Source organism: Eumetopias jubatus, unplaced genomic scaffold (genome assembly GCF_037043125.1).
Source record: "Eumetopias jubatus isolate StellerSeaLion01/CBP00866 unplaced genomic scaffold, mEumJub1_p1.0 scaffold_125, whole genome shotgun sequence".
NCBI lineage: Eukaryota > Metazoa > Chordata > Mammalia > Carnivora > Otariidae > Eumetopias > Eumetopias jubatus.
The window spans coordinates 149,659-172,428 of NW_028274931.1; the positions used below are offsets into that span (position 1 = coordinate 149,659).

At 57.8% G+C, this 22,770-nt stretch overlaps 1 pseudogene; it reads left to right on the forward strand.

The window, feature by feature from the left end:
* The first annotated feature begins 9,959 nt into the window (after positions 1–9,959).
* The window catches only part of LOC148161579 (sodium channel protein type 10 subunit alpha-like), a 31,685-nt pseudogene continuing 18,874 nt past the window's right edge, over positions 9,960–22,770 (forward strand).

The following is a 22,770-nucleotide window of genomic DNA, read 5'->3' on the forward strand; positions in this document are numbered from 1 at the left end:
GCAGAGGAAGGCAGAAGACGGCTCCCCTCTTGTTTCAGGAAGCCAGGCCTCGGCCCCACATTGCCCAGGAAGCCTAACTGCTGGCGTACTAACTCAAGAAAGAGCAGTGGAGAGGGACAGGGTTTTGGAGAGAGCATCGCTATACCGGGCTTGAAAGCACTTGCAGTGAGTGTCCTTGAGAGACTGGGAAAAGATCGCTTCAATCGATGGGCGAGAGAAACGGCTTCATGCAGGGGCAACTCTCCAATGAGCTCTAGTTTCAATGATAGCAGCGTTAGTCCCGCCTGGGTGCGTGGAGGCCCGAGCCGCAGGGGGCTCCCTGGAAGGAACAACGCTGTGGGGAAACCGTGTTTTAGGTCCCGCCGATCACTGGGTAAAAGGATGCCGTGTACCGTGCACTCTGGCTGGGAACCCGGGGAACGGCCTCCCTACGTAAAGCCGAGCGAGACAAAGGCCGGAGCCGGAGACGCCTCTCGACTCAGCTCTCGTTTCTGGGGCTAGTACCGTTGCCCCGTGTGTGCGGGCAGGCCGAAAGTCAAATACCTACCTCGTAGGAACCACAGTGTAGGAAGGCCGTGCTTCGGCGAAGAACGCCTTGCTGAGGGTGGAAGCTTTCTGCTGTGTGCATGCGAGAGAGCCCTGCCGGGGAGTCCAACACCGTCCACTGGGTGAGACTCGGGCCGAGGCAGAAGCAGAACACGACTCCCCACTGGTTTCAGCAAGCCAGCCCTGCGACCCCACTTCTGAAGGCAAGTCCAAATGCTAGCGTGCAGCTCGAAGCAGCACCGGGAAGAGAAACCGTGCTTTAGCTACCGCCGACCTCCCCGGGGGAAAATGAAGTGTCCGGTGTACCGTCGGTGAGAGCCTGGGGAACGTGTCCCATTTCGTACAAGCGAGGGAGAGAAGCAGGCCAGTGCGGAAGGCACCTCGCGGCTCGGCTCTTGCTACCTGAGGCTAACGCCACCGCTCCAGAGGGGTTTGGAAGGCTCAGAGCGCAGCACTGCCTCGGCAGGAACGAGGCTGTAAGGAAGACCAGCTTCCTCTCCCGTCGCCTCTGCCCAGGGTGGCCCCCTTTCCAACTGTGCTTGTGTGCCAACCTGGGGAGTGCGTCGCAGCCGAATTCCAAGGGAGAAAGACCCGCTGCGTCCAAGGCAACTCTCGACTCAACTCCTCTTTCGCGGAGCAGAGCCGTCCGCCCGCTGGGTGCGTTTCATCCTAAGTGCCATCCACCAAGCGCAGAGGAAGAAAACGGTTCCGCTTCGGGACCAAGCGCCTCGGCCAAAAACGCCCTTCCCGAGCGCAAACCTCATCTGCTGTGTGTGTGTTTGTGGAAGCAAGAGAAATGGGACCTAGACGTTACCCTGACTGAGAAAGAGGCCTGCAAGCAAGGCTGCTGTCGACTCCCCTCCTGGGTGAGGAGGTGAGCCCTGCTGTGCCATGTGTGCCTGGATGTCTAGGTACCGGGCACTACCGGAAAGAATCCACGCTTAGAGTTACCGCAGGGTAGCCTGCATTGCTGCTCTTGAAGCTGAAGGAATCGGACAGTGTTCGTGTAGGAGAGACCGGGGAACGGGTCCCACCCGTGAAACCGAGTGAGAAACAGCAGCGTGCGGAAGGCATCTCTCACTCACCTCTTGTTTGTTTCATGAGTCTGGGCGTGTGACCCCGTCTGTGCTTAGCCTGGCAGGCGTAAAGGCAGGGACCTCACTCGAGAAGACAACGCTGTTGAGAACCCCTCCTTCCTCTCCCGTCGCCTTTCTTCAGACTGGAGGCCTCTGGCAGGGAGTGAGCGTGCGAGTCCTGCAAGGGCCTCTGAAACAACATTCTGAGTGAGACTCAGGACGGGGCAGAAGAAGGCAGAAGATGGTTCCCCTCTTGTTTCAGGAAGCCAGGCCTCGGCCCCACGTTGCCCAGGAAGCCTAACTGCTGGCGTACTAACTCAAGAAAGAGCAGTGGAGAGGGACCGGGTTTTGGAGAGAGCATCCCTATACCGGGCGGTCAAAGCACTTGCCGTGCGTGTCCTTGAGAGACTGGGAAAAGATCCCTTCAATAGTTGCGCGAGAGAAACGGCTTCGTGCTTGGGCAACCCTCGAATCAGCTCTAGTTTCAACGAAAGCAGCGTTAGTCCCGCCTGGGTGCATGGAGGCCCGAGCCGCAGGGGGCTCCCTGGAAGGAACAATGCTGTCGGGAAACCATGCTTTAGCTCCTGCCATTCACTGGGTGGGAGGATGCCGTGTACCGTGCACTGTGGCTGGGAGCCCGGGGAACGGCCTCCCTATGTAAAGCCGAGCGAGACAAAGGCCGGAGCCCGGGACGCCTCTCGACTCAGCTCTCGTTTCTGGGGCTAATACCGTTGCCCTGTGTGTGCGGGCAGGCCGAAAGCGAAACACCTACCTCGGAGGAACCACACTGTAGGTAGTCCGTGCTTCAGCGAAAATCGCCGTTGCTGAGGGTGGAAGCTTTCTGCTGTGTGCTTGCGAGAGAGCCCTGCCGCGGAGTCCAACACCGTCCTCTGGGTGAGACTCGGGCCGCGGCAGAAGGCAGAACACGACTCCGCACTGGTTTCAGCAAGCTAGCCCTGCTGCCCCACTTCTGCAGACAAGTCCAATGGCTAGCGTGCAGCTCGAAGCAGCACAGGGAAGAGAAACCGTGCTTCAGGTACCAACGACCTCCCCGGGGGAGAAAGCGGCGTACAGTGTACCATCGGTGAGAGCCTGGGGAACGGGTCCCATTTCGTACAAGCGAGGGAGAGAAGCAGGCCGGTGCGGAAGGCACCTCTCGGCTCGGCTCTTCCTACCTGAAGCTAACGCCACCGCTCCAGAGTGGTTTGGAAGGCTCAGAGCGCAGCACTGCCTCGGCAGGAACGAGCATGAAAGGAAGCCCAGCTTCCACTCCCGTCGCCTCTGCCCAGGGTGGACCCCTATTCAACTGTGCTTGTGTGCCAAACTTCGGAGTGGGTCGCAGCCGAATTCCAAGGGAGAAAGACCCTTGCGTCCAAGGGTACTCTCGACTCAACTCCTCTTTCGCGGAGCAGAGCCGTCCGCCCGCTGGGTGCGGTTCATCCTAAGTGCCATCCACCAAGCACAGAGGAAGAAAACGGTTCCGCTTGGGGACCAAGCGCCTCGGCCAAAAACGCCTTTCCCGAGCGCAAACCTCATCTGCTGTGTGTGTGTTTGTGGAAGCAGGAGAAATGGGACCTAGACGTTACCCTGACTGGGAAAGAGGCCTGCAAGCAAGGCTGCTGTCGACTCCCCTCCTGGGTGAGGAGGTGAGCCCTGCTGTACCCTGTGTGCCTGGATGCCTAGGTACCGAGCACTACCGGAAAGAATCCGCGCTGTAGTGTTACCACAGGGTAGCCTGCATTGCTTCTCTTGAAGCTGAAGGAATCGGACAGTGTTCGTGTAGGAGTCCCACGGTCTCCTTCATCCTCTCCACTGCTCTTTCTTGAGTTAGTACGCCAGCAGTTAGGCTTCCTGGGCAATGTGGGGCCACATGCCTGGCTTCCTGAAACAAGAGGGGAGCCGTCTTCTGCCTTCTTCTGACCCCTCCTGAGTCTCACTCAGAATGTGGTTTCAGAGGCCCTTGCAGGACTCGCACGCTCACTCCCTGCCAGAGGCCTTCATTCTGAAGAAAGGCGACGGGAGAGGAAGGACGGGTTCTCTACAGCGTTGTCTTCTTGAGTGAGGTGCCTGCATTTACGCCTGCCAGCCTAAGCACAGACGGGGTCACACGCCCAGACTCATGAAACAAACAAGAGGTGAGTGAGAACTGCCTTCCACACGCTCCTGTTTTCAGACGGTTTCACGGGTGGGACCGTGAACGTCGAGCGTGCAGCTCGAATCCGCACCGGGAAGAGAAACCGTGCTTCAGCTACCGCCGACCTACCCGGGGGAGAAAGCCGCGTACGGTGTACCGTCGGTGAGAGCCTGGGGAACGGGTCCCATTTCGTACAAGCGGGGGAGAGAAGCAGGACGGTGCGGAAGGCTCCTCTAGGCTCGGCTCTTGCTACCTGAGTCTAACGCCACTGTTCCAGAGTGGTTTGGAAGGCTCATTGCGCAGCACTGGCTCGGCAGGAACGAGCCTGTAAGGAAGCCCAGCTTCCACTTCCGTCGCCTCTGCCCAGGGTGGCCCCCTATTCAACTGTGCTTGTGTGCCATCCTGGGGAGTGTGTCGCAGCCGAATTCCAAGGGAGAAAGGCCCGCTGCGTCCAAGGCAACTCTCGACTCAACTCCTCTTTCGCGGAGCAGAGCCGTCTGCCCGCTGGGTGCTTTTCATCCTAAGTGCCATCCACCAAGCGCAGAGGAAAACGGTTCCGCTTGGGGACCCAGCGCCTCGGCCAAGAAAGCCCTTCCCGAGCGCAAACCTCATCTGCTGTGTGTTTGTTTGTGGAAGCAGGAGAAATGGGACCTAGACGTTACCCTGACTGAGAAAGAGGCCTGCAAGCAAGGCTGCTCTCGACTCCCTTCTTGGGTGAGGAGGTGAGCCCTGCTGTACCCTGTTTGCCTGGATGCCTAGGTACCCGGCAACTACCGCAAAGAATCCAGGCTGTGGAGTTCCCGCACGGCATCTAGCATTGCTGTACTTGGAGCTGGAGGAATAAGACGGTGTTCGTGTAGGAGAGACCGGGGTACCGATCCCATCCGTGAAACCGAGTGAGAAAGAGAACCGTGAAGAAGGCAGCTCTCACAAACCTTTTGTTTGTTTCATGAGGCGGGGCCTGTGTTCCCGTGTGTGCTTGGCTTGCAGGCGTAAAGGCAGGCACCTCACTCGAGAAGACAACGCTGTAGAGAACCCGTCCTTCCTCTCCCGTCGCCTTTCTTCAGACTGGAGGCCTCTGGCCGTGAGTGTGCGTGCGAGTCCTGCAAGGGCCTATGAAACCATATTCTGACTGCGACTGAGGACGGGGCAGAAGAAGGCAGAAGACGGCTCCCCTCTTGTTTCAGGAAGCCAGGCCTCGGCCCACGTTGCCCAGGAAGCCTAACTGCTGGCGTACTAACTCAAGAGAGCAGTGGAGAGGGACAGGGTTTTGGAGAGAGCATCGCTATACCGGGCGGTGAAAGCACTTGCGGTGCGTGTCCTTGAGAGACTGGGAGAAGATCCCTTCAATAGATGCACGAGAGAAACGGCTTCGTGCTTGGGCAACTCTCGAATCAGCTCTAGTTTCAACGATAGCAGCGTTAGTCCCGCCAGGGTGCGTGGAGGCCCGTGCCGTAGGGGGCTCCCTGGAAGGAACAACGCTGTGGAGAAACCGTGCTTTAGCTCCCGCCGATCACTGGGTGGGAGAAAGTCATGAACCGTGCACTGTGGCAAGGCCCCGGGGAACGGCCTCCCTACGTAAAGCCGAGGGAGACAAAGGCCGGAGACGGAGACGCCCCTCGACTCAGCTCTCGTTTCTGGGGCTAGTGCCGTGGCGTGTGTGTGCGGCTAGGCCGAAAGCCCACCACCTACCTCCGAGGAACCACACTGTAGGAAGTCCGTGCTTCTGCGAAAATCTCCGTTCCTGAGGGTGGAATCTTTCTGCTGTGTGCGTGCGAGAGAGCCCTCCCAGGGAGTCCAACACCGTCCTCTGGGTGAGACTCGGGCCGAGGCAGAAGGCAGAACATGACTCCCCACTGGTTTCACTAAGCCAGCCCTGTGGCCCAACTTCTGCAGGCAAGTCTAGTGGCTAGCATGCAGCTCGAAGCAGCACTGGGAAGAGAAACCGTGCTTCAGCTACCGCCAACTTACCCGGGGGAGAAAGCCGCGTACGGTGTACCTTCGGAGAGAGCCTGGGGAACGGGTCCCATTTAGTACAAGCGAGGGAGAGAAGCAGGACGGTGCGGAAGGCTCCTCTAGGCTCGGCTCTTGCTACCTGAGGCTAACGCCACCGCTCCAGAGTGGTTTGGAAGGCTCAGAGCGCAGCACTGGCTCGGCAGGAATGAGCCTGTAAGGAAGCCCAGCTTCCACTCCCGTCGCCTCTGCCCAGGGTGGCCCCCTATTCAACTGTGCTTGTGTGCCAACCTGGGGAGTGCGTCGCAGCCGAATTCCAAGGGAGAAAGACCCTTGCGTCCAAGGCAACTCTCGACTCAACTCCTCTTTCACGGAGCAGAGCCGTCCTCCCGCTGGGTGCGTTTCATCCTAAGTGCCATCCACCAAGCGCAGAGGAAGAAAACGGTTCCGCTTGGCGACCCAGCGCCTCGCCCAAGAACGCCCTTTCCGAGCGCAAACCTCAACTGCTGTGTGTTTGTTTGTGGAAGCAGGAGAAATGGGAACTAGACGTTACCCTGACTGAGAAAGAGGCCTGCAAGCAAGGCAGCTCCTAACTCCCTTCTTGGGTGAGGAGGTGAGCCCTGCTGTACCCTGTGTGCCTGGATGCTTAGGTACCCGGCAACTACCGCAAAGAATCCAAACTGTGGAGTTACCGCCCGGCAGCTAGCATTGTTCTTCTTGGAGCTGGAGGAATCGGGCAGTGTTCGTGTAGGAGAGACCGGGGAACCGATCCCATCCGTGAAACCGAGTGAGAAAGAGAAGCTTTCAGAAGGCAGCTCTCACAAACCTTTTGTTTGTTTCAGGAGGTTGGGCGTGTGTTCCCGTGTGTGCTTGGCCTGGCAGGCGTAAAGGCAGGCACTTCACTCGAGAAGACAACGCTGTAGAGAACCTGTCCTTCCTCTCCCGTCGCCCTTCTTCAGACTGGAGGCCTCTGGCCGTGAGTGTGCGTGCGAGTCCTGCAAGGTCCTATGAAAGCATATTCTGAGTGCGACTCAGGACTTGGCAGAGGAAGGCAGAAGGCGGCTCCCCTCTTGTTTCAGGAAGCCAGGCCTCGGCCCCACATTGCCCAGGAAGCCTAACTGCTGGCGTACTAACTCAAGAAAGAGCAGTGGAGAGGGACAGGGTTTTGGAGAGAGCATCGCTATACCGGGCTTGAAAGCACTTGCAGTGAGTGTCCTTGAGAGACTGGGAAAAGATCGCTTCAATCGATGGGCGAGAGAAACGGCTTCATGCAGGGGCAACTCTCCAATGAGCTCTAGTTTCAATGATAGCAGCGTTAGTCCCGCCTGGGTGCGTGGAGGCCCGAGCCGCAGGGGGCTCCCTGGAAGGAACAACGCTGTGGGGAAACCGTGTTTTAGGTCCCGCCGATCACTGGGTAAAAGGATGCCGTGTACCGTGCACTCTGGCTGGGAACCCGGGGAACGGCCTCCCTACGTAAAGCCGAGCGAGACAAAGGCCGGAGCCGGAGACGCCTCTCGACTCAGCTCTCGTTTCTGGGGCTAGTACCGTTGCCCCGTGTGTGCGGGCAGGCCGAAAGTCAAATACCTACCTCGTAGGAACCACAGTGTAGGAAGGCCGTGCTTCGGCGAAGAACGCCTTGCTGAGGGTGGAAGCTTTCTGCTGTGTGCATGCGAGAGAGCCCTGCCGGGGAGTCCAACACCGTCCACTGGGTGAGACTCGGGCCGAGGCAGAAGCAGAACACGACTCCCCACTGGTTTCAGCAAGCCAGCCCTGCGACCCCACTTCTGAAGGCAAGTCCAAATGCTAGCGTGCAGCTCGAAGCAGCACCGGGAAGAGAAACCGTGCTTTAGCTACCGCCGACCTCCCCGGGGGAAAATGAAGTGTCCGGTGTACCGTCGGTGAGAGCCTGGGGAACGTGTCCCATTTCGTACAAGCGAGGGAGAGAAGCAGGCCAGTGCGGAAGGCACCTCGCGGCTCGGCTCTTGCTACCTGAGGCTAACGCCACCGCTCCAGAGGGGTTTGGAAGGCTCAGAGCGCAGCACTGCCTCGGCAGGAACGAGGCTGTAAGGAAGACCAGCTTCCTCTCCCGTCGCCTCTGCCCAGGGTGGCCCCCTTTCCAACTGTGCTTGTGTGCCAACCTGGGGAGTGCGTCGCAGCCGAATTCCAAGGGAGAAAGACCCGCTGCGTCCAAGGCAACTCTCGACTCAACTCCTCTTTCGCGGAGCAGAGCCGTCCGCCCGCTGGGTGCGTTTCATCCTAAGTGCCATCCACCAAGCGCAGAGGAAGAAAACGGTTCCGCTTCGGGACCAAGCGCCTCGGCCAAAAACGCCCTTCCCGAGCGCAAACCTCATATGCTGTGTGTGTGTTTGTGGAAGCAAGAGAAATGGGACCTAGACGTTACCCTGACTGAGAAAGAGGCCTGCAAGCAAGGCTGCTGTCGACTCCCCTCCTGGGTGAGGAGGTGAGCCCTGCTGTGCCATGTGTGCCTGGATGTCTAGGTACCGGGCACTACCGGAAAGAATCCACGCTTAGAGTTACCGCAGGGTAGCCTGCATTGCTGCTCTTGAAGCTGAAGGAATCGGACAGTGTTCGTGTAGGAGAGACCGGGGAACGGGTCCCACCCGTGAAACCGAGTGAGAAACAGCAGCGTGCGGAAGGCATCTCTCACTCACCTCTTGTTTGTTTCATGAGTCTGGGCGTGTGACCCCGTCTGTGCTTAGCCTGGCAGGCGTAAAGGCAGGGACCTCACTCGAGAAGACAACGCTGTTGAGAACCCCTCCTTCCTCTCCCGTCGCCTTTCTTCAGACTGGAGGCCTCTGGCAGGGAGTGAGCGTGCGAGTCCTGCAAGGGCCTCTGAAACAACATTCTGAGTGAGTCTCAGGACGGGGCAGAAGAAGGCAGAAGATGGTTCCCCTCTTGTTTCAGGAAGCCAGGCCTCGGCCCCACGTTGCCCAGGAAGCCTAACTGCTGGCGTACTAACTCAAGAAAGAGCAGTGGAGAGGGACCGGGTTTTGGAGAGAGCATCCCTATACCGGGCGGTCAAAGCACTTGCCGTGCGTGTCCTTGAGAGACTGGGAAAAGATCCCTTCAATAGTTGCGCGAGAGAAACGGCTTCGTGCTTGGGCAACCCTCGAATCAGCTCTAGTTTCAACGAAAGCAGCGTTAGTCCCGCCTGGGTGCATGGAGGCCCGAGCCGCAGGGGGCTCCCTGGAAGGAACAATGCTGTCGGGAAACCATGCTTTAGCTCCTGCCATTCACTGGGTGGGAGGATGCCGTGTACCGTGCACTGTGGCTGGGAGCCCGGGGAACGGCCTCCCTATGTAAAGCCGAGCGAGACAAAGGCCGGAGCCCGGGACGCCTCTCGACTCAGCTCTCGTTTCTGGGGCTAATACCGTTGCCCTGTGTGTGCGGGCAGGCCGAAAGCGAAACACCTACCTCGGAGGAACCACACTGTAGGTAGTCCGTGCTTCAGCGAAAATCGCCGTTGCTGAGGGTGGAAGCTTTCTGCTGTGTGCTTGCGAGAGAGCCCTGCCGCGGAGTCCAACACCGTCCTCTGGGTGAGACTCGGGCCGCGGCAGAAGGCAGAACACGACTCCGCACTGGTTTCAGCAAGCTAGCCCTGCGGCCCCACTTCTGCAGACAAGTCCAATGGCTAGCGTGCAGCTCGAAGCAGCCCCGGGAAGAGAAACCGTGCTTCAGGTACCAACGACCTCCCCGGGGGAGAAAGCGGCGTACAGTGTACCATCGGTGAGAGCCTGGGGAACGGGTCCCATTTCGTACAAGCGAGGGAGAGAAGCAGGCCGGTGCGGAAGGCACCTCTCGGCTCGGCTCTTGCTACCTGAAGCTAACGCCACCGCTCCAGAGTGGTTTGGAAGGCTCAGAGCGCAGCACTGCCTCGGCAGGAACGAGCATGAAAGGAAGCCCAGCTTCCACTCCCGTCGCCTCTGCCCAGGGTGGACCCCTATTCAACTGTGCTTGTGTGCCAAACTTCGGAGTGGGTCGCAGCCGAATTCCAAGGGAGAAAGACCCTTGCGTCCAAGGGTACTCTCGACTCAACTCCTCTTTCGCGGAGCAGAGCCGTCCGCCCGCTGGGTGCGGTTCATCCTAAGTGCCATCCACCAAGCACAGAGGAAGAAAACGGTTCCGCTTGGGGACCAAGCGCCTCGGCCAAAAACGCCTTTCCCGAGCGCAAACCTCATCTGCTGTGTGTGTGTTTGTGGAAGCAGGAGAAATGGGACCTAGACGTTACCATGACTGAGAAAGAGGCCTGCAAGCAAGGCTGCTGTCGACTCCCCTCCTGGGTGAGGAGGTGAGCCCTGCTGTACCATGTGTGCCTGGATGCCTAGGTACCGAGCACTACTGGAAAGAATCCGCGCTGTAGTGTTACCACAGGGTAGCCTGCATTGCTTCTCTTGAAGCTGAAGGAATCGGACAGTGTTCGTGTAGGAGTCCCACGGTCTCCTTCATCCTCTCCACTGCTCTTTCTTGAGTTAGTACGCCAGCAGTTAGGCTTCCTGGGCAATGTGGGGCCACATGCCTGGCTTCCTGAAACAAGAGGGGAGCCGTCTTCTGCCTTCTTCTGACCCCTCCTGAGTCTCACTCAGAATGTGGTTTCAGAGGCCCTTGCAGGACTCGCACGCTCACTCCCTGCCAGAGGCCTTCATTCTGGAAAAAGGCGACGGTAGAGGAAGGACGGGTTCTCTACAGCGTTGTCTTCTTGAGTGAGGTGCCTGCATTTACGCCTGCCAGCCTAAGCACAGACGGGGTCACACGCCCAGACTCATGAAACAAACAAGAGGTGAGTGAGAACTGCCTTCCACACGCTCCTGTTTTCAGACGGTTTCACGGGTGGGACCGTGAACGTCGAGCGTGCAGCTCGAAGCCGCACCGGGAGGAGAAACCGTGCTTCAGCTACCGCCGACCTACCCGGGGGAGAAAGCCGCGTACGGTGTACCGTCGGTGAGAGCCTGGGGAACGGGTCCCATTTCGTACAAGCGGGGGAGAGAAGCAGGACGGTGCGGAAGGCTCCTCTAGGCTCGGCTCTTGCTACCTGAGTCTAACGCCACTGCTCCAGAGTGGTTTGGAAGGCTCATTGCGCAGCACTGGCTCGGCAGGAACGAGCCTGTAAGGAAGCCCAGCTTCCACTTCCGTCGCCTCTGCCCAGGGTGGCCCCCTATTCAACTGTGCTTGTGTGCCATCCTGGGGAGTGTGTCGCAGCCGAATTCCAAGGGAGAAAGGCCCGCTGCGTCCAAGGCAACTCTCGACTCAACTCCTCTTTCGCGGAGCAGAGCCGTCTGCCCGCTGGGTGCTTTTCATCCTAAGTGCCATCCACCAAGCGCAGAGGAAAACGGTTCCGCTTGGGGACCCAGCGCCTCGGCCAAGAAAGCCCTTCCCGAGCGCAAACCTCATCTGCTGTGTGTTTGTTTGTGGAAGCAGGAGAAATGGGACCTAGACGTTACCCTGACTGAGAAAGAGGCCTGCAAGCAAGGCTGCTCTCGACTCCCTTCTTGGGTGAGGAGGTGAGCCCTGCTGTACCCTGTTTGCCTGGATGCCTAGGTACCCGGCAACTACCGCAAAGAATCCAGGCTGTGGAGTTCCCGCACGGCATCTAGCACTGCTGTACTTGGAGCTGGAGGAATAAGACGGTGTTCGTGTAGGAGAGACCGGGGTACCGATCCCATCCGTGAAACCGAGTGAGAAAGAGAACCGTGAAGAAGGCAGCTCTCACAAACCTTTTGTTTGTTTCATGAGGCGGCGCCTGTGTTCCCGTGTGTGCTTGGCTTGCAGGCGTAAAGGCAGGCACCTCACTCGAGAAGACAACGCTGTAGAGAACCCGTCCTTCCTCTCCCGTCGCCTTTCTTCAGACTGGAGGCCTCTGGCCGTGAGTGTGCGTGCGAGTCCTGCAAGGGCCTATGAAACCATATTCTGACTGCGACTGAGGACGGGGCAGAAGAAGGCAGAAGACGGCTCCCCTCTTGTTTCAGGAAGCCAGGCCTCGGCCCACGTTGCCCAGGAAGCCTAACTGCTGGCGTACTAACTCAAGAGAGCAGTGGAGAGGGACAGGGTTTTGGAGAGAGCATCGCTATACCGGGCGGTGAAAGCACTTGCGGTGCGTGTCCTTGAGAGACTGGGAGAAGATCCCTTCAATAGATGCAGGAGAGAAACGGCTTCATGCTTGGGCAACTCTCGAATCGGCTCTAGTTTCAACGATAGCAGCGTTAGTCCCGCCAGGGTGCGTGGAGGCCCGTGCCGCAGGGGGCTCCCTGGAAGGAACCCTGTGGAGAAACCGTGCTTTAGCTCCCGCCGATCACTGGGTGGGAGAAAGTCATGAACCGTGCACTGTGGCAAGGCCCCGGGGAACGGCCTCCCTACGTAAAGCCGAGGGAGACAAAGGCCGGAGACGGAGACGCCCCTCGACTCAGCTCTCGTTTCTGGGGCTAGTACCGTGGCGTGTGTGTGCGGCTAGGCCGAAAGCCCACCACCTACCTCGGAGGAACCACACTGTAGGAAGTCCGTGCTTCTGCGAAAATCTCCGTTCCTGAGGGTGGAATCTTTCTGCTGTGTGCGTGCGAGAGAGCCCTCCCAGGGAGTCCAACACCATCCTCTGGGTGAGACTCGGGCCGAGGCAGAAGGCAGAACATGACTCCCCACTGGTTTCAGCAAGCCAGCCCTGTGGCCCAACTTCTGCAGACAAGTCTAGTGGCTAGCATGCAGCTCGAAGCAGCACCGGGAAGAGAAACCGTGCTTCAGCTACCGCCAACTTACCCGGGGGAGAAAGCCGCGTACGGTGTACCGTCGGAGAGAGCCTGGGGAATGGGTCCCATTTAGTACAAGCGAGGGAGAGAAGCAGGACGGTGCGGAAGGCTCCTCTAGGATCGGCTCTTGCTACCTGAGGCTAACGCCACCGCTCCAGAGGGGTTTGGAAGGCTCAGAGCGCAGCACTGGCTCGGCAGGAATGAGCCTGTAAGGAAGCCCAGCTTCCACTCCCGTCGCCTCTGCCCAGGGTGGCCCCCTATTCAACTGTGCTTGTGTGCCAACCTGGGGAGTGCGTCGCAGCCGAATTCCAAGGGAGAAAGACCCTTGCGTCCAAGGCAACTCTCGACTCAACTCCTCTTTCGCGGAGCAGAGCCGTCCTCCCGCTGGGTGCGTTTCATCCTAAGTGCCATCCACCAAGCGCAGAGGAAGAAAACGGTTCCGCTTGGCGACCCAGCGCCTCGCCCAAGAACGCCCTTTCCGAGCGCAAACCTCAACTGCTGTGTGTTTGTTTGTGGAAGCAGGAGAAATGGGAACTAGACGTTACCCTGACTGAGAAAGAGGCCTGCAAGCAAGGCAGCTCCTAACTCCCTTCTTGGGTGAGGAGGTGAGCCCTGCTGTACCCTGTGTGCCTGGATGCTTAGGTACCCGGCAACTACCGCAAAGAATCCAAACTGTAACTACCGCAAAGAATCCAAACTGTAACTACCGCAAAGAATCCAAACGGTAACTACCGCCCGACAGCTAGCATTGTTCTTCTTGGAGCTGGAGGAATCGGGCAGTGTTCGTGTAGGAGAGACCGGGGAACCGATCCCATCCGTGAAACCGAGTGAGAAAGAGAAGCGTTCAGAAGGCAGCTCTCACAAACCTTTTGTTTGTTTCAGGAGGTTGGGCGTGTGTTCCCGTGTGTGCTTGGCCTGGCAGGCGTAAAGGCAGGCACTTCACTCGAGAAGACAACGCTGTAGAGAACCTGTCCTTCCTCTCCCGTCGCCCTTCTTCAGACTGGAGGCCTCTGGCCGTGAGTGTGCGTGCGAGTCCTGCAAGGTCCTATGAAAGCATATTCTGAGTGCGACTCAGGACTTGGCAGAGGAAGGCAGAAGACGGTTCCCCTCTTGTTTCAGGAAGCCAGGCCTCGGCCCCACATTGCCCAGGAAGCCTAACTGCTGGCGTACTAACTCAAGAAAGAGCAGTGGAGAGGGACAGGGTTTTGGAGAGAGCATCGCTATACCGGGCTTGAAAGCACTTGCGGTGAGTGTCCTTGAGAGACTGGGAAAAGATCGCTTCAATCCTCGGGCGAGAGAAATGGCTTCGTGTAGGGGCAACTCTCCAATGAGCTCTAGTTTCAATGATAGCAGCGTTAGTCCCGCCTGGGTGCGTGGAGGCCCGAGCCGCAGGGGGCTCCCTGGAAGGAACAACGCTGTGGGGAAACCGTGTTTTAGGTCCCGCCGATCACTGGGTAAAAGGATGCCGTGTACCGTGCACTGTGGCTGGGAGCCCGGGGAACGGCCTCCCTACGTAAAGCCGAGCGAGACAAAGGCCGGAGCGGGAGACGCCTCTCGACTCAGCTCTCGTTTCTGGGGCTAGTACCGTTGCCCCGTGTGTGCGGGCAGGCCGAAAGCCAAACACCTACCTCGGAGGAACCACAGTGTAGGAAGTCCGTGCTTCGGTGAAAATCACCTTGCTGAGGGTGGAAGCTTTCTGCTGTGTGCATGCGAGAGAGCCCTGCCGGGGAGTCCAACACCGTCCTCTGGGTGAGACTCGGGCCGAGGCAGAAGCAGAACACGACTCCCCACTGGTTTCAGCAAGCCAGCCCTGCAACCCCACTTCTGAAGGCAAGTCCAAATGCTAGCGTGCAGCTCGAAGCAGCCCCGGGAAGAGAAACCGTGCTTTAGCTACCGCCGACCTCCCCGGGGGAGAAAGAGGTGTCCGGTGTACCGTCGGTGAGAGCCTGGGGAACGTGTCCCATTTCGTACAAGCGAGGGAGAGAAGCAGGCCAGTGCGGAAGGCACCTCTCGGCTCGGCTCTTGCTACCTGAGGCTAACGCCAGCGCTCCAGAGGGGTTTGGAAGGCTCAGAGCGCAGCACTGCCTCGGGAGGAACGAGCCTGTAAGGAAGCCCAGCTTCCACACCCGTCGCCTCTGCCCAGGGTGGCCCCCTTTCCAACTGTGCTTGTGTGCCAACCTGGGGAGTGGGTCGCAGCCGAATTCCAAGGGAGAAAGACCCGCTGCGTCCAAGGCAACTCTCGACTCAACTCCTCTTTCGCGGAGCAGAGCCGTCCGCCCGCTGGGTGCGTTTCATCCTAAGTGCCATCCACCAAGCGCAGAGGAAGAAAACGGTTCCGCTTGGGGACCCAGCGCCTCGGCCAAGAAAGCCCTTCCCGAGCGCAAACCTCATCTGCTGTGTGTGTGTTTGTGGAAGCAGGAGAAATGGGACCTAGACGTTACCCTGACTGAGAAAGAGGCCTGCAAGCAAGGCTGCTCTCGACTCCCTTCTTGGGTGAGGAGTTGAGCCCTGCTGTACCCTGTGTGCCTGGATGCCTAGGTATACACCCCGCAACTACTGCAAAGAATCCAAACTGTGGAGTTACCGCACGGTAGCTAGCATTGCTGTTCTTGGAGCTGGAGGAATAGGACAGTGTTCGTGTAGGACAGAACGGGGAACCGATCCCATCCGTGAAACCGAGTGAGAAAGAGAAACGTGCAGACGGCAGCTCTCACTCACCTCGTGTTTGTTACATGAGGTTGGGCGTGTGGCCCCGTGTGTGCTTGGCCTGGCAGGCATAAAGACAGGCACCTCACTCGAGAAAAGCACGCTGTAGAGAACCCGTCCTTCCTCTCCCGTCGCCCTTCTTCAGACTGGAGCCCTCTGGCCGTGAGTGTGCGTGCGAGTCCTGCCAGGGACTTTGAAACCATATTCTGACTGCGACTGAGGACGGGGCAGAAGAAGGCAGAAGACGGCTCCCCTCTTGTTTCAGGAAGCCAGGCCTCGGCCCCACATTTCCCAGGAAGCCTAACTGCTGGCGTACTAATTCAAGAAAGAGCAGAGAGGGACAGGGTTTTGGAGAGTGCATCACTATAGCGGGCGGTGAAAGCACTTGCGGTGCGTGTCCTTGAGAGACTGGGAAAAGATCCCTTCAATCGTTGGGCGAGAGAAACGGCTTTGTGCAGGGGCAACTCTCGAATCAGCTCTAGTTTCAACGAACGCAGCGTTTGTCCCGCCTGGGTGCGTGGAGGCCCGAGCCGCAGGGGGCTCCCTGGAAGGAACAACGCTGTGGGGAAACCGTGTTTTAGGTCACGCCGATCACTGGGTAAAAGGATGCCGTGTACCGTGCACTGTGGCTGGGAGCCCAGGGAACGGCCTCTCTACGTAAAGCCGAGCGAGACAAAGGCCGGAGCCGGAGACGCCTCTCGACTCAGCTCTCGTTTCTGGGGCTAGTACCGTTGCCCCGTGTGTGCGGGCAGGCCGAAAGCCAAACACCTACCTCGGAGGAACCACAGTGTAGGAAGTCCGTGCTTCGGCGAAAATCACCTTGCTGAGGGTGGAAGCTTTCTGCTGTGTGCATGCGAGAGAGCCCTGCCGGGGAGTCCAACACCGTCCTCTGGGTGAGACTCGGGCCGAGGCAGAAGCAGAACACGACTCCCCACTGGTTTCAGCAAGCCAGCCCTGCGGCCCCACTTCTGAAGGCAAGTCCAAATGCTAGCGTGCAGCTCGAAGCAGCCCCGGGAAGAGAAACCGTGCTTTAGCTACCGCCGACCTCCCCGGGGGAGAAAGAGGTGTCCGGTGTACCGTCGGTGAGAGCCTGGGGAACGTGTCCCATTTCGTACAAGCGAGGGAGAGAAGCAGGCCAGTGCGGAAGGCACCTCGCGGCTCGGCTCTTGCTACCTGAGGCTAACGCCAGCGCTCCAGAGGGGTTTGGAAGGCTCAGAGCGCAGCACTGCCTCGGGAGGAACGAGCCTGTAAGGAAGCCCAGCTTCCACACCCGTCGCCTCTGCCCAGGGTGGCCCCCTTTCCAACTGTGCTTGTGTGCCAACCTGGGGAGTGGGTCGCAGCCGAATTCCAAGGGAGAAAGACCCGCTGCGTCCAAGGCAACTCTCGACTCAACTCCTCTTTCGCGGAGCAGAGCCGTCCGCCCGCTGGGTGCGTTTCATCCTAAGTGCCATCCACCAAGCGCAGAGGAAGAAAACGGTTCCGCTTGGGGACGTAGCGCCTCGGCCAAAAACGCCCTTCCCGAGCGCAAACCTCATCTGCTGTGTGTGTGTTTGTGGAAGCAGGAGAAATGGGACCTAGACGTTACCCTGACTGAGAAAGAGGCCTGCAAGCAAGGCTGCTGTCGACTCCCCTCCTGGGTGAGGGGGTGAGCCCTGCTGTACCATGTGTGCCTGGATGCCTAGGTACCGGGCACTACCGGAAAGAATCCACGCTGTAGAGTTACCGTAGGGTAGCCTGTATTGCTGCTCTTGAAGCTGAAGGAATCAGACAGTGTTCATGTAGGAGAGACCGGGGAACGGATCCCACCCGTGAAACCGACTGAGAAACAGGAGCGTGCGGAAGGCATCTCTCACGCACCTCTTGTTTGTTTCATGAGTCTGGGCGTGTGGCCCCGTCTGTGCTTAGCCTGGCAGGTGTAAAGGCAGGCACCTCACTCGAGAAGACAACGCTGTAGAGAACCCGTCCTTCCTCTCCCGTCGCCTTTCTTCAGACTGGAGGCCTCCGGCAGGGAGGGAGCGTGCGAGTCCTGCAAGGGCCTCTGAAACCACATTCTGAGTGAGACTCAGGAGGGGTCAGAAGAAGGCAGAAGACGGCTCCCCTCTTGTTTCAGGAAGCCAGGCCTGTGGCCCCACATTGCCCAGGAAGCCTAACTGCTGGCGTGCTAAGTCAAGAAAGAGCAGTGGAGAGGAACCGGCTTTTGGCGAGAGCATTGCTATCCCGGGCAGTGAAAGCACTTGCGGTGCGTGTCCTTGAGAGACTGGGAAAAGATCCCTTCAATCGCTGGGCGAGAGAAACGGCTTCGTGCAGAGGCACCTCTCGAATCAGCTCTAGTTTCAACGAAGCCAGCGCTCCTTCCGCCTGGGTCCTTGGAGGCCCGTGGCCGAAGCGCCTGCTTGGAAGGAACAACGCTGTGGGGAAACCATGCTTTAGCTCCTGCCGATCACTGTGTGGGAGTTAGTCATGAACCGTGCACTGTGGCTGGGAGACCGGGGAATGGCCTCCCTACGTAAAGCCGAGGAAGACAAAGGCCGGAGGCTGAGACGCCTCTCGACTCCGCTCTCGTTTCTGGGGCTAGTACCGTTGCCCCGTGTGTGCGGGTAGGCCGAAAGCCAAGCACCTACTTCGGAGGAACCACAATGTAGGAAGTCCGTGCTTCTGCGAAAATCTCCGTTCCTGAGGGTGGAATCTTTCTGCTGTGTGCGTGCGAGAGAGCCCTCCCCGGGAGTCCAACACCGTCCTCTGGGTGAGACTCGGGCTGAGGCAGAAGGTAGAACATGACTCCCCACTGGTTTCAGCAAGCCAGCCCTGCGGACCAACTTCTGCAGACAAGTCTAGTGGCTAGCATGCAGCTCGAAGCAGCACCCGGAAGAGAAACCGTGCTTCAGCTACCGCCGACCTACCCGCGGGAGAAAGCCGCGTACGGTGTACCGTCAGTGAGAGCCTGGGGAATGGGTCCCATTTCGTACAAGCGAGGGAGAGAAGCAGGACGGTGCGGAAGGCTCCTCTAGGATCGGCTCTTGATACCTGAGGCTAACGCCACCGCTCCAGAGGGGTTTGGAAGGCTCAGAGCGCAGCACTGCCTCGGCAGGAACGAGCCTGTAAGGAAGCCCAGCTTCCACTCCCGTCGCCTCTGCCCAGGGTGGCCCCCTATTCAACTGTGCTTGTGTGCCATCCTGGGGAGTGTGTCGCAGCCGAATTCCAAGGGAGAAAGACCCGCTGCGTCCAAGACAACTCTCGACTCAACTCCTCTTTCGCGGAGCAGAGCCGTCCGCCCGCTGGGTGCTTTTCATCCTAAGTGCCATCCACCAAGCGCAGAGGAAGAAAACGGTTCCGCTTGGGGACCCAGCGCCTCGGCCAAGAAAGCCCTTCCCGAGCGCAAACCTCATCTGCTGTGTGTTTGTTTGTGGAAGCAGGAGAAATGGGACCTAGACGTTACCCTGACTGAGAAAGAGGCCTGCAAGCAAGGCTGCTCTCGACTCCCTTCTTGGGTGAGGAGTTGAGCCCTGCTGTACCCTGTGTGCCTGGATGCCTAGGTATACACCCGGCAACTACTGCAAAGAATCCAAACTGTGGAGTTACCGCACGGTAGCTAGCATTGCTGTTCTTGGAGCTGGAGGAATAGGACAGTGTTCGTGTAGGAGAGAACGGGGAACCGATCCCATCCGTGAAACCGAGTGAGAAAGAGAAGCGTGCAGACGGCAGCTCTCACTCACCTCGTGTTTGTTACATGAGGTTGGGCGTGTGGCCCCGTGTGTGCTTGGCCTGGCAGGCATAAAGACAAGCACCTCACTCGAGAAAACCACGCTGTAGAGAACCCGTCCTTCCTCTCCCGTCGCCCTTCTTCAGCCTGGAGGCCTCTGGCCGTGAGTGTGCGTGCGAGTCCTGCCACGGCCTTTGAAACCATATTCTGACTGCGACTGAGGACGGGGCAGAAGAAGGCAGAAGACGGCTCCCCTCTTGTTTCAGGAAGCCAGGCCTCGGCCTCACATTTCCCAGGAAGCCTAACTGCTGGCGTACTAATTCAAGAAAGAGCAGTGGAGAGGGACAGGGTTTTGGAGAGTGCATCGCTATAGCGGGCGGTGAAAGCACTTGCGGTGCGTGTCCTTGAGAGACTGGGAAAAGATCCCTTCAATCGTTGGGCGAGAGAAACGGCTTTGTGCAGGGGCAACTCTCGAATCAGCTCTAGTTTCAACGAACGCAGCGTTTGTCCCGCCTGGGTGCGTGGAGGCCCGAGCCGCAAGGGGCTCCCTGGAACGAACAACGCTGTGGGGAAACCGTGCTTTAGCTCCCGCCGTTCACTGGGTGGGAGGATGCCGTGTACCGTGCACTGTGGCTGGGAGCCCGGGGAACGGCCTCCCTACGTACAGCCGAGGGAGACAAAGGCCAGAGCCGGGGACGCCTCTCGACTCAGCTCTCGTTTCTGGGGCTAGTACCGTTGCCCCGTGTGTGCGGGCAGGCCGAAAGTCAACCACCTACCTCGGAGGAAACACACTGTAGGGAGTCCGTGCTTCGGCGAAAATCGCCGTTGCTGAGGGTGGAAGCTTTCTGCTGTGTGCGTGCGAGAGAGCCCTGCCGGGGAGTCCAACACCGTCCTCTGGGTGAGAGTCGGGCCGAGGCAGGAGGCAGAACACGACTCCCCACTGTTTTCAGCAAGCCAGCCGTTCGGCCCCACTTCTGCCAACTCAGCTTTCATTTCTGCCCTTAGAGACTCTATGTTGCCATTAATTGATTTCTCCATTTAGCCATTGTCTTCACAATGGCTAGCCTGAATTCCATCTCCAACATCTTGGTTATATCTGCACCCATTTGTAAATCTGCAGCATACGTCATAATCTCTGAGTCTTTTCTATTTGGGGGGTTTCTCCTCCTAGTCATTCTGTTGATGGGTGGTTGAGGGAATGTATAGAGTCCAATTTATTGACCAGAACCCAAGCAAGATGCACCTGTTTTCTAGGGACCTTAGGGTTGCTGGCCTCTTGTTTTCCCAGCCTTCTTCTGTGGGAGTGGCCTGCTGTGCAGTTACTCAGGCAACCCTGTTTGAGGGGAGTTGCCCTGCCCCCCTGTGGTGGGAGATGGGATCAGTGGAATCAGTTTTGCGGGCTTTTGTTCCCTGAGGGATTTCCCTGGTGGCTTTGCAGGTCTCTTCTGTGAGTCAGTGCAGAAAAGACCATTTCCAACCCCCTGCCTCAGAGCAGAGAGATCGCAGTCTGTTCTTCAGTGAGCTCTCCAGGCCACACTGTCTCCGTTTCTGTCCATGCTGCTATAAACTGCAGCGGCCTGGGTTGTCACCCCTTTGCAGCGCTCCCGGTCCTGCCTCCAGGTCAGTGCCCGTCTGTGCCCTTTGTGCTTCTAAAACCGCCAGCCACTCCCAGTTCGCACTCGTGACCCCACCACTCTGGGTTTCCACCCTGGGGCCTGCCCTAAAGTCCTTTCCCCGCCGCTACCGGTCTGTGAGTCTGTGCCCTGTCCCCAGCAAGTGAGGCTGTTGCTCACCAGCGGTGTAGGATCCCCCCGGCCCGGCACCCTCCTGCTGCCATTTATGCTCTGATATCTGCCTGCAGAATCACAGCTCCCCGCTTTGTACCTTGAAACCAACGGCCTGCAATATTCTGTTTGTAGGGATCCAGATCCTCTTACATCTCAGGCTGATTTCGTGGATACTCAGAGTGGTCTGGTAGATATCCAGCTCAATTCTGGGGACCAGTTGAAATAGGGTCCCCTACTTCTCCGTCATCTTTCCTCCAACCGGCTTTTTGTATCTTTGCCTTTTCTTTGTAACTAAGCCATTAGTTCCATGAGTGGAACTTACTTTGGGATTCTTGGGGGACTTCAGATAGCCAAGGTTGCTACCGCTCTGACCTCTGGACAAGTAATAATGGTCATGGCTAACATCTATTGAGCCAAGCACTTCATGCCAAGTGTTATACAAGCATTCACCTATTTAGTCATCAAAAGCACTGAATAAAGTAGATTTTGCCTTCTCAATTTTGCAGGTGGGAAAAATGGAGACCAGGTTAAATTTATTTGCATAAAGCCACATAGCTTGTAAGGAATGGAGTCGAGAGTTAAACAGACATGGTTAGAGAAACTCTGGGCTCATGTCTTACAAGCATGTGTGTATGGATGCATGTACGTATGCTGCAGAGATTAGGTCCTTAGCTCTGGCAGACTATGAGGGTGCAAGATGTCTTCAAACTGAGAAGCAGTCAGCTGAGGATGGGCACAGGTGTCCAGATGGGACCCTCGCTCACTAGCAGGAGCAGCTGCAGCAAGTCGGGAGGTGTGAGGGCCACCTGGCTGCCACCTGGCAGCCAGGAGCCCAGGCTCTGGAATGTCCTCTGAGGACCTGGCTTCCCACGTGGGTGAGAAGTGGAAAGATGAGACTGCTGCCCAGGCCCCTGCAGAGGTAGGTATGTGAGCTTTCAGGAGAGGCTGAACAGCCTGCCAGACGCTGACTGGTGGGATGGTAGGGGCTGGCAGATGGGGTGGCTCGGGAAGTGGTATTTCAGACTGCAGTTGCCCACATAACCTCATGTCTCATCGTGAGCTTCAAGTCCATCCTAACCTCTGGGCTGGTCAGCACGATTTCAGTGGAAGGAAGGGGCGTTCAGCAGGATGGGGGGTAGGGGTTGATGAGGATGAGATCCTCCACCTCTCTGAGTCTCCTTGTCTTCATCTCTGAAACTGAATGGTAATGCCTACCTGGTAGGATTCTTTTGAAGCTTAAACGAGATGCTGCTTGTCAAGAGTTTTGTTCCTGCCTAAGATGGAATAAGTGCCCAGAAAGTGACGGCCAAGAAACAAGAGAACAAAAGACAATGCGCAGAGAAAGTGTGTTTCTGAGCCAGCAGGTGAAAGTCAGAGTCGCTCGGGGGTGAGGAGGTCTTCCCTGTGACTCCCCCCCACCCCCACTCTCTTTTGTCCACACCCTTTTTTCCAGCCCAAAACATTCTGGTGCTCTGGAGAGGCAGTCTGTGTGAGTACTGTCCTGACAGCCTTACACAGACTGGGCAGGAAGCAAAACTGGGGTTTAGGAGTGTCTCACAAGAGCTAAAAGGAAACTTCGTGGTTTTATGACAAATCTTGAAGAAAACACACTACAGGGAAGAGGCATCTAGAAAGATTTAGCATTGTTAATACCATGGCATTAAATTCAGGAATTGAACTTGACACCTGGCCTCTGAGTGCTGACGCTGTGACAGGCACCGGGCTGGGCAAAGATAAGGAAGACATCATTCATGCCCCAAGTTATCACGTCCTTCAGCTTGAGGAATGTCAGCCACTGGCTGTGTGCCCCTGGGCAGGGTCGACCACAGCAGTTGAGAGGAGAGGGTGGGCTGAGATGGGGTTGGGGGACCCTGGGGTGAACAGAAACCCCTTGGTTCCTGCTGGACGAGGATTGCCACCCTCTACACGTTTCCTTCTCATGTTTCCTTCAGAGCATTCTCAGGATTCCCCTGGCTAGTTGTCTCTACTCAGTTTTCAGTACACATCTGCTGGGTACTGGTTTGGTTTTGGTTTGGTTTGGTTTGGTTATTTTTTGTCCATGACCCTGGCCAGGCAGAGAAGGGCCTGACAGTGACAGATAGGGACCCATCCC